This window comes from Elephas maximus, chromosome 3, assembly GCF_024166365.1.
Source record: "Elephas maximus indicus isolate mEleMax1 chromosome 3, mEleMax1 primary haplotype, whole genome shotgun sequence".
NCBI lineage: Eukaryota > Metazoa > Chordata > Mammalia > Proboscidea > Elephantidae > Elephas > Elephas maximus.
This window is the reverse complement of record NC_064821.1, coordinates 138,940,467-138,957,685: the sequence shown is the minus strand read 5'-3', so window position 1 is coordinate 138,957,685 and position 17,219 is coordinate 138,940,467.

Genomic DNA, 17,219 nt, shown 5'->3' with positions numbered 1-17,219 from the left:
TTTGAGAACCATTCTTGACATGAACAACATTTTTAGATTTTGTGAAGGGATGTGTGTGTATGTGATTTATGAATATATACATTAGGAAGCAAGAAGGGATGAGCTGGACCTCGAAAGGCACTGCCTTGAGAGAGAGAAATGTTTGTGTTTTTCCTCGTTGAGCTTGGTGAGCAGAGATGGTGAGGCTGGTTTACAGATAATAGCAGACAATGAATGTGCAACAAAGCTTAATTTTCAGATTTTAACATTTCGTTTTATAAAATCTACATACAGTCCGCCCCCCGTATCCATGGATTCTGCATCCGCAGATTCATCTAACTGCAGATTGAAAATATTCAGGGGAAAAAAGTTCCAAAACAAAACTTAAATTTGCTGCACACTGAGCACAACACTGAGTCCACGCGAATGAAGTGATGCGTGGGCATACCCTGCTGTAGCATCCTGCCACATCACAGATATGTCTATGTCCAGCACTTATTTGAGCATTGTTCACCTGGCATCTTGTTTGCTACTTTTGTTGTGTTACCCTTTGTTCCTGTGAAAAAATGGATCCTAAAAAGCAGTGAAGTGAAAGCAGTCCCTCAAAGGCTAAGCGTGATGGGGTTGAGGAGAGTGAGAGGAAGGAGTCTCAGGCTAGTAAGGGGTGGCTGGCTAGCTATGGAAAGTGCTACAGCCTCAAGAACTTTGAGATCATGGAAGAATCGGCACTGATTGATGCTCAGGCAGCATCAGCATTCCCAGAGGAGCTCAAGAAACTTATAGAAGAGCAAGGCTCCCTTCCAAAGCAAGTCTTTAGTTGTGATGAAACAGCTATTTATATAGCATTTTACATCGTATTAGGTATTATAAGTAATCTAGAGATGGTTTAAAGTATATGGGAGGATGGGCATAGGTTATATGCAAATAAGCAACTTTACGTAAGAGCCTTGAGCATCCCTGATTTTGATATGGGCAGGGGAGATCCTGGAGCTAATCCCCCATGGGTACTGAGGGACAACTATATAAATCTTTGTTGTATTTTATTGGGATACTCATAGGGTGAAGAACAGTTAAAATGGGGTTTGGGTTCTGGGAGTGTTAAGGAATTTTTTTTTAACAAGTGCCCTTAGGTGATTATGATGTGCAGTTGTTTGAGGGTCTCTTGACTGCTAGATGATAGACAGGCACTAGGAGAAGACCAACAAAATATTTGCCCTCATACCAGCTGTGTAGTTTGTATAGGAGACATGAATCCATGCAAGACATCCCCACTGTAAACCACCTTTCTCTAAAAACAGGGTGCTTACACATCTGTGAAGGGCTTTGTACTAGAAGGACAGTCTCCTGTTGTGACCTAGTGATCAGGTCCAGACTAGTGCAGAGAGAAAATTTCCCCCGTTAGGAGATCAAATGCCCACTGATGTTTCTACTTAGCATGGGACGGGGCGAGGGGGTGGTGCTAATCAGGACTCATGAAGGCAAATGGTCTTTCTCCCTTTCACAAAATATAGGACATTCAAACAAATACTACTCAAAGCTGGGGAGTCCACCCAAAAAAAAATGCAAGAATTCTATAACCCAAACACAGGATTTCAAGGCTGGCAATGAAATTTATACTCCAGGCAGGTAGAATCCATCCCACCCAGAGTGAGAGGCAAAAGAAATTTCAGGTCAGTGTCTCCTTCCCGGACACCATTTTTGGTCACCATTACACAGCTCCACATTTGCAAGTATGGAAAGAGCAGCAGTGCTCTGTTACTTTGGGGTTTCTTTGTTTTTCTTCCAGCTGTCAGTGCACTATTTTTAAATATGGTGATTTATGTAATATATAATGACTAGTCACACAGTCCTGCCCAGTCACCTGGGTGAGTTACAAGACCATGGCTAGAAAAAGCCACACACACAAGTAATCCACTGCACTTAGTGTCTTAGTTATCTAGTGCTGCTATAACAGAAGTACCACAAGTGGATGCCTTTAATGAAGAGAAATTCTCTCAAAGTCTAGGAGGCAAAAGTCCAAATTTAGGGTGCCAACTCCAGGGGAAGGCTTTCTGTCAGTTCTGGGGAAGGTCTTTGTCATCAATCTCCTGGCCTAGGAGCTTCTCAGCGCAGGGACCCCCGTCTAAAGGACATGATCCACACCTGGTGCTTCTTCCTTGGTGGCATGAGGTCCTTCTCCTTTCTACCCAATTCTCTTTTATTTCTCAAAAGAGATTGACTCAAGATACAACCCAGTCCTGTAGATTGAGTCCTGCCTCATTACCATAACTGCCTGTAATCCTGCATCATTAACATCATAGAGGTTAGGATTTCCAACACATAGTATAATCACATCAGATCACAAAATGGTGGACACCCACACGATACTGGGGATCATGGCCTAGAAAAGTTGATAAACATTTTGGGGGGGCACAGTCCATAATACTTAGAAATTCAAAATATTATCATGGCCAGGTCTTGCTAACTGATGGTTAAGGTTGTGTGTCAATTTGGCAGGGACATGATTCTCAGGGGTTTGGCAGTTGTATGATGTAATCACTTCCATGATGAGATTTGATATAATGTGATGACCTCCATGATGGAATCTGCTCCGAGTAGCCAATCAGTTGAAAGGGAGTTTCTTTGGGCATGTGGCTTGCATCGAGTGTAAGTGGATATTAGGGCATGACTTGTGGGTTTTTCCTCTTTCTGCGTCCTGCAACTGGCTCCTGTTCGCCTGACCTTTGGTTCTTGGGAACTGGGCTAGCAGCTTACCTACAGTCTTGCCTGCCGTCCTTGGGATTTGCCCATCCTTGTAGCCTGTGAGCAAGAGCTCTGCTCTCTGACCTTCTGATCTTGGGTTTGCCAGCCCCTGCAGCTACATGAATCAGGAGAAGCCTCTATCCTGACCCACAGACTTGAGATGTTCCAGCCTCTACAACGGTGTGGGGCATTTCTTTGATATAAATCTCTATGTATGTGTTTATATGCTTTACTAGTTTTGCTTCTGTAGACAACCCAGCCTAAGACATTTGGATCAAAAGTGGGTCTAGAGAAACAAAATTGTAAGGATGAGTTTTCTAAATCAGTTCTCAAGTCTGGTTAGTTGTAAAGATGATGACTTTGCTTCCAGTAATAAAGAGTGCACTGCTAATCCACGGCATGAAGTGGCAATACAAAAACGCAAAATATCACCACGTATTGGTGAAAGGCGAGGCTCTGGGTGATTGCACATGTGATACCTTTCTACAATTTTGTCATAATAAGAAGTATAAGGTCCTACTTTTCGCTAGACAAACTGGTGAAAGGAATGAGCTCAAGGCCTCAGAGTCAAAGCTCAAGTGCTGCATAAATGACCTCTGATTTCCATTTGGTCCTTGAAAGAAAGGCTTATTTCTTGTAGTAATAGAGCCGATATTGCCAAAAACCAAACCCCAAGTCTTATCATAAGAGTGGCTGAATTAAAATGTCAACTCAATTGCCAACCTTGAGAGGTGTCTGAAGTTAAAGTGAGGGCATAGATTGGAAAGAAATGGGATCCTGAAACTTGAGATGGGGACATATGGGTAGATAATCAGGAAGCCGGAGACACTGAGCCCAAAATTCTGTTGAATCACTCCTGCCAACAGAACCAGCCCTCTCGTTCCCATCTGAAGAGATTACTCCATGTTTGTCTGCTAAACCAGCCCTCTCCAGTAAAAACAGCCCCTCCACCACCATCTAATGAGATTAACCCAACTGTGTCTAAACAGCCTTTGTCTTGAGTCATTGTCTGGAGCACCACCTGAGACAGATGCTTTACAAGACAATGCTGAATGTTCTCAAAACACTTCCCCACCACCGATTGTGATTTATAGACCTATAACTAGGCTTAAGTCCCAGCAAGCCTCAAAATGTGAAGTACGAAGTGTGACCCAGGAGGAGGTACACTACACTCCAAAAGAACTACTTGACTTTTCTAATATGTACAAACAGAAAGTTGGGGAGTATGTATGGGAATGGCTATTAAGGGTGTGGGATAATGATGCAAGTAACATAAAGATGGATTAGTTTGAGTTTATTGATATGGGCCCACTAAGCACAGATTCTTCATTCAGTGTTTTAGCTCGAGAAGTTAGGAAAGGATCTAATAGTTCATTTGGTTGGGTTGCTGAAACATGGATTATGCGGTGGCCTACAAGTTGAAATACCAGACCTGCCTTGGTGTACTGTAGAGGAAGGTATCCAAAGGCTTAGGGAAAGTGGCATGCTAGAGTGAATTTATCAGGTTAGATCCAGAGATCCATACATGGGTACCCAGAAGACACACATTTTACCACAACTGTGAGGAACAAATTTGTGAAGGGAGCCACAACATCCTTGAAGGCTGCTGTGATTGCTATTTTATGTAAGTCAGATTTGACAGTGGGAACTGCCCTAACTGAATTAAAACACCTAACTACAGTGGGGCTGACTGGACCCCATCGTGGTAGGGGCCAAGTGGCAGTACTCAATCAACAAAGGCAAGGTGGGTGTGGTTACCATAATGGACAGCAAAGTCAAAGTAGTAATCAGAATAGTCTGACTTATATGAACTTATGGTGTTGGCTACTTTGTCATGGTGTCCCTAAGCATGAAATACATAAGAAAGCTACTAAATATTTACTTGATCTGCACAAATGGATGAATTCTAGGTCAAATGAACAGCAGTCTAACTTGAATCACCAGAATTGAGAGTCATGGCCTCTCAATCAATTCCCAGACTTGAGCAAGTTTAAATATCCACAACCCCTTGAATGAAGGGGAGGCTGGGTTCCCCTGAGGAAGACTTCAATATGCTGCCAAAAACTTACACTGTTAATCTTTCTCCCAGCCTTCCCCAAAGGGATCGACAGCCTGTTATGAGAGTGTTCATTGGGGAAAAGAAAATAATCAGACTTTTGGGGGATTACTGGATACTGGCTCTGAACTGATCAAAACATCACTGTGGCCCACCAGTCAGAGTGGAGGCATATGGAGGTCAGGTTATTAATGGAGTCTTGGCTCATGTCCATCTCACAGTAGGTCCAGTGGGTCTCCGAACCCAACCTGTAGTGATTTCCCCAGTTCTGGCTAATGCCTTTTCCTCCATACCTGTTTTGAAGTAGCATCAGGAGTTTGCTTTCAGCTGGCAAGGCCAGCAATACACCTTCAGTTGCCTACCTCAGAGCTACATCAACTCTCTAGCCCTATGTTGTCATTTAGTTTGCAGGGACCATGATCACCTTTTCCTTCCATACTGGTCCATTACATTGGCGACATTATGCTGACTGGACATAGTAAGGAAGAAGTGTCAATGACCCTGGACTTATTGGTAACACATTTGTGTACTACAAAAATTCAGGTGACTTTCACCTCAGTGAAATTTCTAGAGGTCCAGTGGTGTGGGGCATGTTGAGATATTCCTTCTAAAGTGAAGGATAAGTTATTGCACCTGGCTCCTCCCATAACTAAAAAGAAGACACAAAGCCTAATGGGCCTGTTTGGATTTTGGAAGAAACATATCCCTTATTTGGGTGTGCTACTCTGGCCTACTTATCAAGTGACTCAAAAAGGTGCTCGTTTTTGGTTGAACCTAGCACAAGAGAAGACTCTGCAACAGTTTCAGGGACTATGAAAGCTGCAGTGCCACTTGAGCCACATGATCCTGCTGATCCAATTATGCTTGAAGTGTCAGTGGCAGATAGAGATGCTGTTTGGAGTCTTTGGCAGGCCCCTATTGGTGAATTACAGCTCAGACCGTTAGGATTTTGGAGCAAAGCCTGCCATCCTCTGCAGATAACTACTCTCCTTTTGAGAAAAAGCTTTTGGTTTGTTACTGGGCCTTGGTTGAACACTTAACCATGGGTCATCAAGTCATCATGCAGCCTGAGCTGCCCACTATGAACTGGGTGTTGTCTGATCCACAGATTCATTAAGTTGGACGTGCACAGCAGCACTCCATCATTAAGTGGAAGTGGTATACAGGAGATCGGGCTTAAGTGGGACCTGAAGGCACAAGGAAGTTGCATGAAGTAGTGACCCAAATGCCCATGGTCTCCGCTTCCGTCACATTACCTTCCATCTACAGTCTGCACCTCTGGGCTCATGAGGATCAGTTGACTGGGGAAGAGAAAACTGTCTGGTTTACAGATGGCGATATGTAGGCACCACATGAAATTGGAGAGCAGTGGCACTACAGCCCCTTTCTGGGACCTCCCTTAAGGAAAGTGATGAAGAGAAATCCCCCAGTGGGAAGAATTTAAAGCAGTGCACCTGGCTGTTCACTTTGCTTGGAAGGAGAAATGGCCAGATGGGCTCTGTCCAGCGGTTTGGATGGATGGTCAGGGACTTGGAAGGAACATGATTGGAAAACTGCAAACAAATAGGTGTGGGGAAGAGGTATGTGTATAGGCCTTTCTGAATGGGCCAAAGAAATGAAGATATTTGTGTTTCATGTCAATACTCACCAAAGGGTGACTTCAGCAGAGGAGAATTTTAACAATCAAGTGGATAGAATGACACATTCTGTGGAAATCAGTCATCCTCTTTCCCCAGCTACTCCTGTCATTGCTTAATGGGCTTATAAATGAAGTCACCATGGTCGCAGGGATGGAGGTTATGTATGGGCTCAGCAACATGGACTTCCACTCACCAAGGCTGACTTGGCTACAGCCACTGCTGAGTGCCCAATCTGCCAGCAGCAGAGACCAACACTGAGTCCTTGATACTGCACCATCCATCCCTCAAGGTGACTCATCAGCAACCTGGTGGCAAGTTGATTACATTGGACCACTTCCATCAAGGAAAAGGCAGTGTTTTCGTCTTACTGGAATGGACATGTACTCTGAGTATGGATTTACCTTTCCTGCATGAAATGCTTCTGCCAAAACTACCATCTATGAACTTACAGAATGCCTTATCCATGGTCAGGGTATCCCACACAGCATCATCTCAGATCAAGAGACTCGCTTCACAGCAGATGAAGTGCAGTAATGGGCCCATGCTCATGGAATTCATTTGTCCTATCATGTTCCCCATAACCCTGAAGCAGCTGGCTTGATAGAACGATGGAACGGCCTTCTAAGGAAACAATGATGGTGCCAGCTAGGTGGCAATGCCTTGCAGGGTTGGGGCAATGTTCTCCAGGAAACTGTATATGCTTTAAACCAGCATCCAGTATATGGTGCTGTTTCTCCCATAGCCAGGCTTCATGGGTCCAGGCATCAAGGGGTGGAAAAAAGAGTGGTATTGCTCACTACTAACCCTAGCAACCCACTCAGAAGATTTTTGCTTCCTGTCCCTGCAATCTTATGCTCTGTGGGTCTAGAGGTCTTAGTTCCAAAGGGAGGAATGCTCTCAACCTGGAGACACATCACTGATTCCACTGAACTGGAAGCTAAGAATGCCACCTGGCCACTTTGGGCTCCTTATGGCCTCTGGATCGACGGGCAAAGAAGGGAGTTACCATACTGAATGATGTGATTGATCCTGATTACAAAGAGGAAATGCGATTGATACTACAGAATGGAGGTAAAGAAGATTATGTCTGGAATGCAGGATATCTCTTAGGGCATCTCTTAGTACTACCATACCCTGTGACTAAAATCAACGGAAAACTATAGCAACCCAATTCTGACATAACTACTAATGGCTTCAACCCTTCAGGAATGAAGGGTTGGCTCACCCCACCAGGCAAAGAGCCACAACCAGCTGAGGTGCTTGCTGAGGGCAAAGGGAATATGGAATGGATGGTAGAAGAAGGTAGTACCAGCTACCACCATGTGACCAGTTGCAGAATCGATGACTATGAGTATTTCTGCTTTGTATGTGTGCATCAAATATTTTTGTTTTCGTCACTTATAAAATACAAGATTTAAACAGGGCTAGTGCATTTTTGGTTGTATATGTGTTTGTTTTATCATGTTAGGTGCAAATATAGCTTTATACTTGTCTTCATTCAGAAATTATGTATGGTTTAAGGAGATGTGTACAGATGCCAAGTTGATAAGGGGTAGGCTGTGATGGTTAAGGTTATGTGTCAACTTGTCTGGGCCATGATTTGGCAGTCATATGATGCTGTGATCTATAGTGTGATCACCTCCATGATAGGATCTGCTCTGAGTAGACGACCAGTTGAAAGGAATTTTCCTTGGGTGTGTGGTCTGCATCGAATGTAAATGGACACTCTTGCAAGACTCGTGGGCTTTTGCTCACTCTGGATACTGCAGCTGACTCCTTTTCATCTGACATCTGGTTCTTGGGACTTGGGCTAGCAGCTTACCTGCAGCCTTGCCTGTTGATCTTGTAATCTGTTGATCTCGCAGCCTGTGACAAGAACTCTGCTCTCTAATCTGCCAATCTTGGGTTTGCCAGCCCATGCAGCTATGTGAATCAGAAGCCTCTATTCTGACCCACGGACTTGGGGCATTTTAGCCTCTACAAGTGTGTGAGCCATTTCCTTGATATAAATCCCTTTCTCTCTCTCTCTCTCTATATATACACACACACACATTGCTGGTTTTCCTTCTCTAGGGAACCCAGCCTAAGGCACTAACCAATAAAAAGAATCTGACACATACTTTGAAAACAATACATTCTCAACTAGGGGTCATGCAGGACTTTTATTTCTCCCTGAGGTGTAAAAACTCCCTATACACAGATGGACACCCTTTCCTCACTGACAGATGATCGTACTTAAAATTGAAGCCAGCTTCTTTCTGTGTGGGCCTGCGTTTTACTCAGTTAGGAATATTAGTGAGCCAAGCAAGACAATTTCCATAAAGTGGTTCCATTCTCTGCATGCTAGCATTTTTAAACAGTTGGAATCTTGGTTAATATGGTCTTTTCCATCCAGGTATTTAAAACAAAGACTCACCGAAAGCAACTTTCATTAACAATCTCTGCTATTACTCAGCAAGTTCACAAATTTCTTTCTAAGTTTACAGGTATCTGAATTTCAGTGTTCTGTTCCAATCTCCCTATTTTTGTAGACCAGAGAAGCCTAGAGAAACCAGCAGATCTGCCCAGGTTCACTTAGTAGCAGGGCTGGGATCCAGGTCCCTTGATTATTTGATCCAATGCTGTTTGCATTAAGCCATACCATTGAAACTCATTTCACAGGAGGCTGCCTCAGGACCAACTTTAGTTGTAGCTTCATACAGAATTTTGTAACAATTACACAGAGCAATACTTGTATCTGGCTTCTTGGGAAAGCTCTTTAGAGTGAGCTCTTGAATTCTTTTTAAATCAGCCCAGGTGACAAGGAGTTAATAGCCAACATTATTCCTTTACCCTTCCTCCTAAGTAAATGCTTCCCAAACTAGATGCCTCTTGATAATAAGCCTTTGTGTTCAGAGCAACAAATGTACTTTACACAAGGTTGTCTTTGGTTTCTGAGCTAATTTTGTATCACAGGTGCAAGATTTACTTTAATTACCAAGATGAACAGCTGAGGGGGTCAACCTATTACCCATCTGGTCCTAATCCAGCCAAGAGGTCTCCATGCCCCATGCCAATATTTCCAATTGTCAGTGGCCCTGACTTTTCTTGCTGCTGGAGTTTTAATCTCATCTGCCAATTGTGAATCTACTGAAAGATTCCCTGACCTCCTAAGCAACTCCTCATTCTCCCCGTCCCAGATATCTACACACACTCTCTCCCTTCTTCATCAGGATCTCGAGATTGCAAGACTTCTCTGCAAAAGCACCATTCAGTGATCTCTAGGCAGTAGAGACTCCAGGGTCTCCCACAAGCATAAATTTCCACTCATGACCCTACTGGTGTTTCTCTGGCCAGAGAAGAATTTTGACGCCATTTCGGGAGGCTCACACTCTCAGTTGGTAAAATAGGAGGGAGGTGACTACAAGCCATTTCGTTTCCTCTACAGAGTATCAGAGCAACAATTCCCATGCCCTTTCTCTGATCTGCAACAGCCTATGCGTGGCACAGCCATTATTTGGTCTGTTACTGTCTTATTCTCTTCTTCAGGCAGTCTCAACTGTTTGGAAATGTAGGCATACTTTCATCTCCTTGCTTTTGTGACATGCACTCCCAAACAAAATGTGATGTTTTATGACATATGTACACATATCACTGATATGAATTAACACTCTCAGAGGTAATTTGAGATCTCATTAAATATCTAGGAGCCTATGCATTTTTCTGTCAGCTTTTTACTGTACCCAGTGAGAACACCTACAGGTGTGTGTTTTTAGTTTTTTGTTTTGTTTTAACTTTTGAAATAGACATACAGAAAAGTATATATAATTATAGAGATTGATGAATTTTCACAAAATATCCATGTGACCAGTACCAAGATGAATATTACCAAATCCTCCTTTTCAATTCCTTCCAATCATTTACTATCCACCATCTCTACAAGTGTTACCAATAACCACTATACTGTCTTCAAATAGCATGGGTAAGGTACATGTCTGATTTTGTACTTTGTATATATAAAATAGATACACATATGTAGATATATGTATATCTATACCTATATATGGAAACCCTGGTGGTGTAGTGGTTAAGTGCTACGGCTGCTAACCAAAAGGTCAGCAGTTCAAATCCACCAGGTGCTCCTTGGAAACTCTATGGGGCAGTTCTACTCTGTCCTATAGGGTCTCTATGAGTCAGAATCGACTTGATGGCAACAGGTTTATACCTATGTATATGTATATACACGTGTGTATGTGTCTTAGGCTGGGTTCTCTAGAGAAGCAAAACCAGTAAATCATATAAATACATATATTTGTTGTTGTTGTTAGGTGCTGTCAAGTTGGTTCCAACTCATAGTGACCCTATGCACAACAGAATGAAATACTGCCCAGTCCTGAGCCATCCTCACAATCGTCGTTATGCTTGAGCTCATTGTTGCAGCCACTGTGTCAATCCACCTCGTTGAGGGTCTTCCTCTTTTCCGCTGACCCTGTACTCTGCCAAACATGATGTCCTTCTCCAGGGACTGATCTCTCCTGACAACATGTGCAAAGTATGTAAAGCGCAGTCTCCTCATCCTTCCCTCTAAGGAGCATTCTGGCTCTGCTTCTCCTAAGACAGATTTGTTCGTGCTTTTGGCAGTACATGGTATATTCAATATTCTTCACCAACACTACAATTCAAAGATGTCAATTCTTCTTCGGTCTTCCTTATTCACTGTCCAGCTTTCACATGCATATGATGAAATCGAAAATACCGTGGCTTGGGTAATGCACGTCTTAGTCTTCAAGGTGACATCTTTGCTCTTCAACACTTTGAAGAGGTCCTTTGCAGCAGATTTACCCAATGCAATGCGTCTTTTGATTTCTTGACTGTTGCTTCCATGGGTACTGATTGTGGATCCAAGTAAAATGAAATCCTTGACAACGTCAATCTTTTCTCCGTTTATGATGATGTTGCTCATTGGTCCAGTTGTGAGGATTTTTTTTTTTTTTTTTATGTTGAGGTGCAATCCATACTGAAGGCTGTGGTCTTTGATCTTCATTAGTAAGTGCTTCAAGTCATCTTGACTTTCAGCAAAAAAGGTTGTGTCATCTGCATAATGCAGGTTGTAAATGAGTCTTCCTCCAATCCTGATGCCCTGTTCTTTTTCATATAGTCCAGCTTCTCATATTATTTGCTCAGCATACAGATTGAATAGGTATGGTGAAAGAATACAATGCTGATGCACACCTTTCCTGACTTTCAACCAATCGGTATCCCCTCGTTCTGTCCCAACAACTGCCTCTTGATCTATTTAAAGTTTCCTCATGAGCACAATTAAGTGTTCTGGAATTCCCACTCCCATATAGAGATTTATATTAAGGAAATGGCTCACATGGTTGTAGAGGCTGGAACGTCCCAAGTCTGTGGGTCAGGAGAGAGGCTTCTCCTGATTCATGTAGCCGCAGGGGCTGGTGAACTCAAGATCAGCAGATCAGAGAGCAGTGCTCTTGCTCACAGGCTGCGAAGATTGACGAGTCCCAAGAGCAGCAGGCAAGACCACAGATAATCCGCTAGCTCAAGTCCCAAGAACTGCAGGTCAGGTGAACAAGAGCCAATTGCAATATCCAGAGTGAGCAAAAGCCCATGAGTCTTGCATGAAGCCCACTTATATTTGATGCAGGCCACACATCTGAGGAAACTTCCTTTCAACTATTTGGCTACTCAGAGCAGATCCCATCATGGAGGTGATCACATTATATCAAATCTCATCATGGAAGTGATCACAACATCATACGATTGCCAAACCTCTGAGAACCATGGCCCAGACAAGTTGACACACAATCTTAACCATCACAGTCCACCCCTTGTCCACTTGGCACCTGTACACATCTGCTTAAACCATACATAATCTCTGAATAAAGACAATTATAAAGTCATACTTGTGCCTAACATGATACAATGAACATGTATACAACTGAAAATGCACTAGCCCTGTTTTTTATAAGTATTTTATAAGTGAAGAAAACAAAAATATTTGATGCACACATACAAAGCAGAAATACTCATAACAATTACAGTCATCGATTCTACAACTGTGTCACATGGTCATAGCTGGTACTACCTTCTTCTACCATCCATTCTGTATTCCCTTTGCCCTCAGCAAGCACCTCAGCTGGTTGTGGCTCTTTGCCTGGTGGGGTGAGCCAACCCTTCATTCCTGAAGGGTTGAGGTCATTAGTAGTTATGTCGGAATTGGGTTGCTATGGTTTTCCACTGAATTTAGTGACAGGGTATGGTAGTATTAGGAGATGCACTAAGAGATATCCTGCATTCCAGACATAACCTTCTTTACTTCCATTATGTAATATCAATCTGATTTCCTCTTTGTAATCAGGATCAATAACACCAGGCAGTATGGTAACTCCCTTCCTTGCCTGTTGATCCAGAGGCATAAGGAGCCCAAAGTGGCCAGATGGCATTCTTAGCTTCCAGTTCAATGGAATCAGTGATGTGTCTCCAGGTTGGGAGCATTCCTCCCTTTGGAACTAAGACCTCTAGACTCGCAGAGCATGAGAGATTGCAGGGACAGGCAGTGAAAATGGTGATAGTGGGTCACTAGGGATAATACTGAGTGGCACCACTCCCATTTCCACCCCTTGATTCTTGGACCCATGAATCCTGGCTATGGGAGAAACAGAACCATGTATTGGACACTGTTTTAGAGCATTTACAGCCTCCTGAAGAACACTGCCCAAAACTTGCAAGGTATTGCCACCTAGCTCACACTGTAACTGTGTCTTTAGAAGGCCATTTTATCATTCTATGAAGCCAGCTGCTTCAGAATTATGGGGAACATGGTGAAACCAGTGAATTCCATGATTATGGGCCCATTGCCATACTTCATTTGCTATGAAGTGAGTCCCTTGATAAATAGGCCAGAGTAGCACACCCAAATGAGGAATATGTTGCCTCCAAAACCCAAAGAGGCCCACTAAGCATTGTGCCTCCTCTTTAGTTGTGGGAGGAGCCAGATGCAATAACTTATCCTTCACTTTAAAAGGAATATCTTAACATGCCCCACATCACTGGAACCCTAGAAATTTCACAGAGATGGAAGGTGCCTGAATTTTTGTGGGATTAATTTCCTGCCCTGTAGCATGCAAATGTTTTAACAAAAGTCCAGAGTCATTGACACTTCTTCCTTACTAGGTCCAATCAGCATAATGTCATGAATGTAATAGATCACTGTGACATTTTGTGGAAGAGAAAGGTGATTAAGTTCCCTGAGGACTAAATTATGACATAGGGCTGGAGAGTTGATGTAGCCTGAGGTAGGCAACTGAAGGTGTATTGCCGGCCTTACCAGTTGAAGGGAAACTGCTTCCACATTGTACGTATCTGTTAGAGCAGCATCCCACTCTCGACACCAAAATCTGTGTTGGTTATCTAGTGCTGCTGCTATAATAGAAATACCACAAATGGATGGCTTTAACAAAGAAAAATTTATTCTCTCACAGTCTAGAAGACTAGAATTCTGAACAAATTTAGGGTTCCAGCTCTAGCAGAACACTTTATCTTTGGCTCTAGGTGAAGGTCTTTGTCATCAATCTTCCCTGGCTGAGGAGCTACTCATCACAGGGACCCCAGGTCCAAAGGACACATTGTTTTCTTGGCTCTTGTTTCTTGGTGGTATGAGGTCCCCATCTCAAGTTTCAGGATCCCATTTCTTTCCAATCCATGCCCTCACTTTAACTTTAGACACCTCTTGAGGGTGGAAATTGAGTTGACATTGTAATCTAGCCACTGTTACAATAAAACTTGGGGTTTGGTTTTGGCATTATCAGCTCTGTTACTACAAGAAATAAGGCTTTCTTTCAAGGCACAAGTGGAAATTTGAGGTCATTTATGCAGTGCTTGAGCTTTGACTCTGAAGTTCTGAGCTCACTTCTTTCTTTCATCAGTTTGTCTATTGAAAGTTGGACCAGCCAACTAACTTTCTTATGCTTTTCATTATGACAAAATTATAGGAAGGTATCACACATGCAATCACCCATAGCTTCACCTTTCACCAATATCTGATCTATTGGTGATGATATTTTGCATATTTGTATTGTGATCTCATGCCATGGATTAGCAGTGCCCTCTTTACTATTGGAAGCAGATGCATCAACATCTTTAAGACTAACCAGACTTGAGAACCAATTTAGAAAACTCATCCTTACAATTTTGTTTCTTTAGACCCCACTCTTGATACCAAATGTCTTAGACTGGGTTCTTTAGAGAAGCAAAACCAGTAAAGAATACATATATAGAGAGAGAGAGGGAGAGATTTATATCAAGGAAATGTCTCACACAGTTGTGGAGGCTGGAATGTCCCAAATTAGTTGGTCAGGATAGAGGCTTCTTCTGATTCACGTAGCCACAGGGGCTGGTGAACCCCAGATTGGCAGGTCAGAGAGCAAGGCTTTTGCTCACAGGCTGCAAAGTTTGATGAATCCCAAGACTGGCAGGCAAGACCACAGTTAAGCTCGTAGCTCAAGTTCCAAGAACTGGAGGTCAGATGAACAGGAGTCAGCTGCAGGCTCCAGAGTGGGCAAAAGCTCACTAGCCTTGCCAGAATGTCCACTTATATTTGATGCAGGCCACACGCTAAGGAAACTCCCTTTCAGCTGATTGGCTACTCACAGCAGATCCTGTCATGGAGGTCATCACATTATATCAAATTACATCACAGAAGTGATCACAACATCATACGACTGCCAAACTGTATCATAACTGCCAAACCACTGGGAATCATAGCCCAGCCAAGTTGACACACAGACTTAACCATCACAGTATTATGAATATGTAAGTATATATATACATATAAACCAAAAAAAACCCCAATGTTCTCGCATTGATTCCAACTCATAGCAACCCTATAGGACAGAGTAGAACTGCCCCATAGGGTTTCCAAGAAGCGCCTGGTGGATTCGAACTGCTGGCCTTTTGGTTAGCAGATACAGCTCTTAACCACTATGCCACAAAGGTTTTTACATATACGTATACATACATATATATTTATATACATATTTACATGTTTTTATATATATTTTTATATACATATAAACACACACACTCACATACATGGAATCATATGGCATGCATTCTTGTGTCTGTTTTCATATACTATTTTGTAAGATTCATCTATATTATGCTGTGTGTGTTCATTCTTATTGTGGTATAGTTTTCCCTTGTGTGAATAAACCACTATCCATTCTACTACTAATGAGCATTTGGGTAGTTTCTTGTATATAGTTGTTACAAACAGTGCTGCTATCAATTTCTAACACATGGAATTCCTGTGTCAGAAGAGTCGCTATGTGTCAGAATCACCAGCAACGGCTTCACAATGTTTTAAGGTAGGCATATGTTTGGCTGTGATACGTAATTCCAAACTGTTTTCCATAGTGGCTGTGTCCATTTTCACTTCCACAAACACTTCAGGACAGCTAGCAACTGGGAGATCCATGTTTCCATCCTAGACCTGCCTTTTGGAACAGCATAGAACAAGCTTACCTTTCTAACATCACTAAAAGCCTTGGACCCATTTCTACTCTGGTCTTAACTCTTTGTCGCCTATGTTGATTTAAGACATCTTTTGAGAAAATCTTAAATTCAATATAATGACATCACGTCTACTGCTGTTCTTTCTTAACCTCATGGGTCTCATGTAATCAGTTCCAGTTTTGTTTCTATCACCCAAATAGTGCGTACTCATCCTCTTTCTCCCTCCTAACTGCCATACCCTAGTGCAGGCCTCTTGTCACCACAGTTGCCAAGAAGGCACCTTACTAGTGCTCCTTGCTTTCTGCCTCTCACTGTCCAACCAAATTCCACATGGCAAATCTAATTCCATCTCTCCCAGCTGAAGACACTTCAATGGCTCTGAGGCAGAGGGGATAATTAGGAATCTAATGAAAATTAAGGTGCGTTTGCACAGGCCCTTCTAAGCCCTGACCCTCGTTTTGTATTCATAAATACAAAATCACAAGTTTCTTAAAGATGGTCCCTAAAACTGTAAATGCTTTGGGTGCCACAAAAACTAGATCTATAACCGCTTCCTTTTTTTTTTTTAACAGTGCTTACAAGGCCCTTTGTGACCTAGCCTCTTCTTCCCTGTCTCCAGCTACAGTAAAGTTTCACTTTCTCACAACTGCCATGCTCTTTTCTCTGTGGGAAACCCGAAACTTTCATCCTTCACTTAGGACCTTCCCCTGCCCCGCTTCACTTGGCTAACTCCTATCCAGGTGTCAACCTAAAGACCTCCAGGAGTTCTTTGCTGACTCCCCATCCTGGATTTCCGATGTAGTCTCAGAGCACTTTGTCCTTGCCCTAGAAGAGCCTTGATCACACTGTAATGTCATTGCCAAGCACCTCACTTGATTGTGGGCTCTGTGGAGACAGTTACCTTGTGTTTCTGGTCCAAATCAGAATATTCCTCCTTTGCATCAAGTACCAATGATTTTTCTTCCCCTTTCGATATTATAAAGCTTAACTATGAAGAAAGCTCTTGAACCTCAAGTTTTCCTTTGAAACTTGGCTGGATATTAAAAAAAAATTTTTGATTTTTTTGGGTAGGAAATCCCATTTGAATACAAACATGAAACCTTATTCACTGATAGATCAAATGGTAAAATACTAAAATGTTTAGGTTTCTAGAACAGAGAAAGCAGATCATAGTTAAAAAGAGAAACTTTCAACACTTACTTTGAAGATGGCTTTGGAATTATTTCAGAAGAAAAAATGACCTGTTTAGATAAAAGCCCACCTTGTATTGTCTGAAATAATGATCCGAA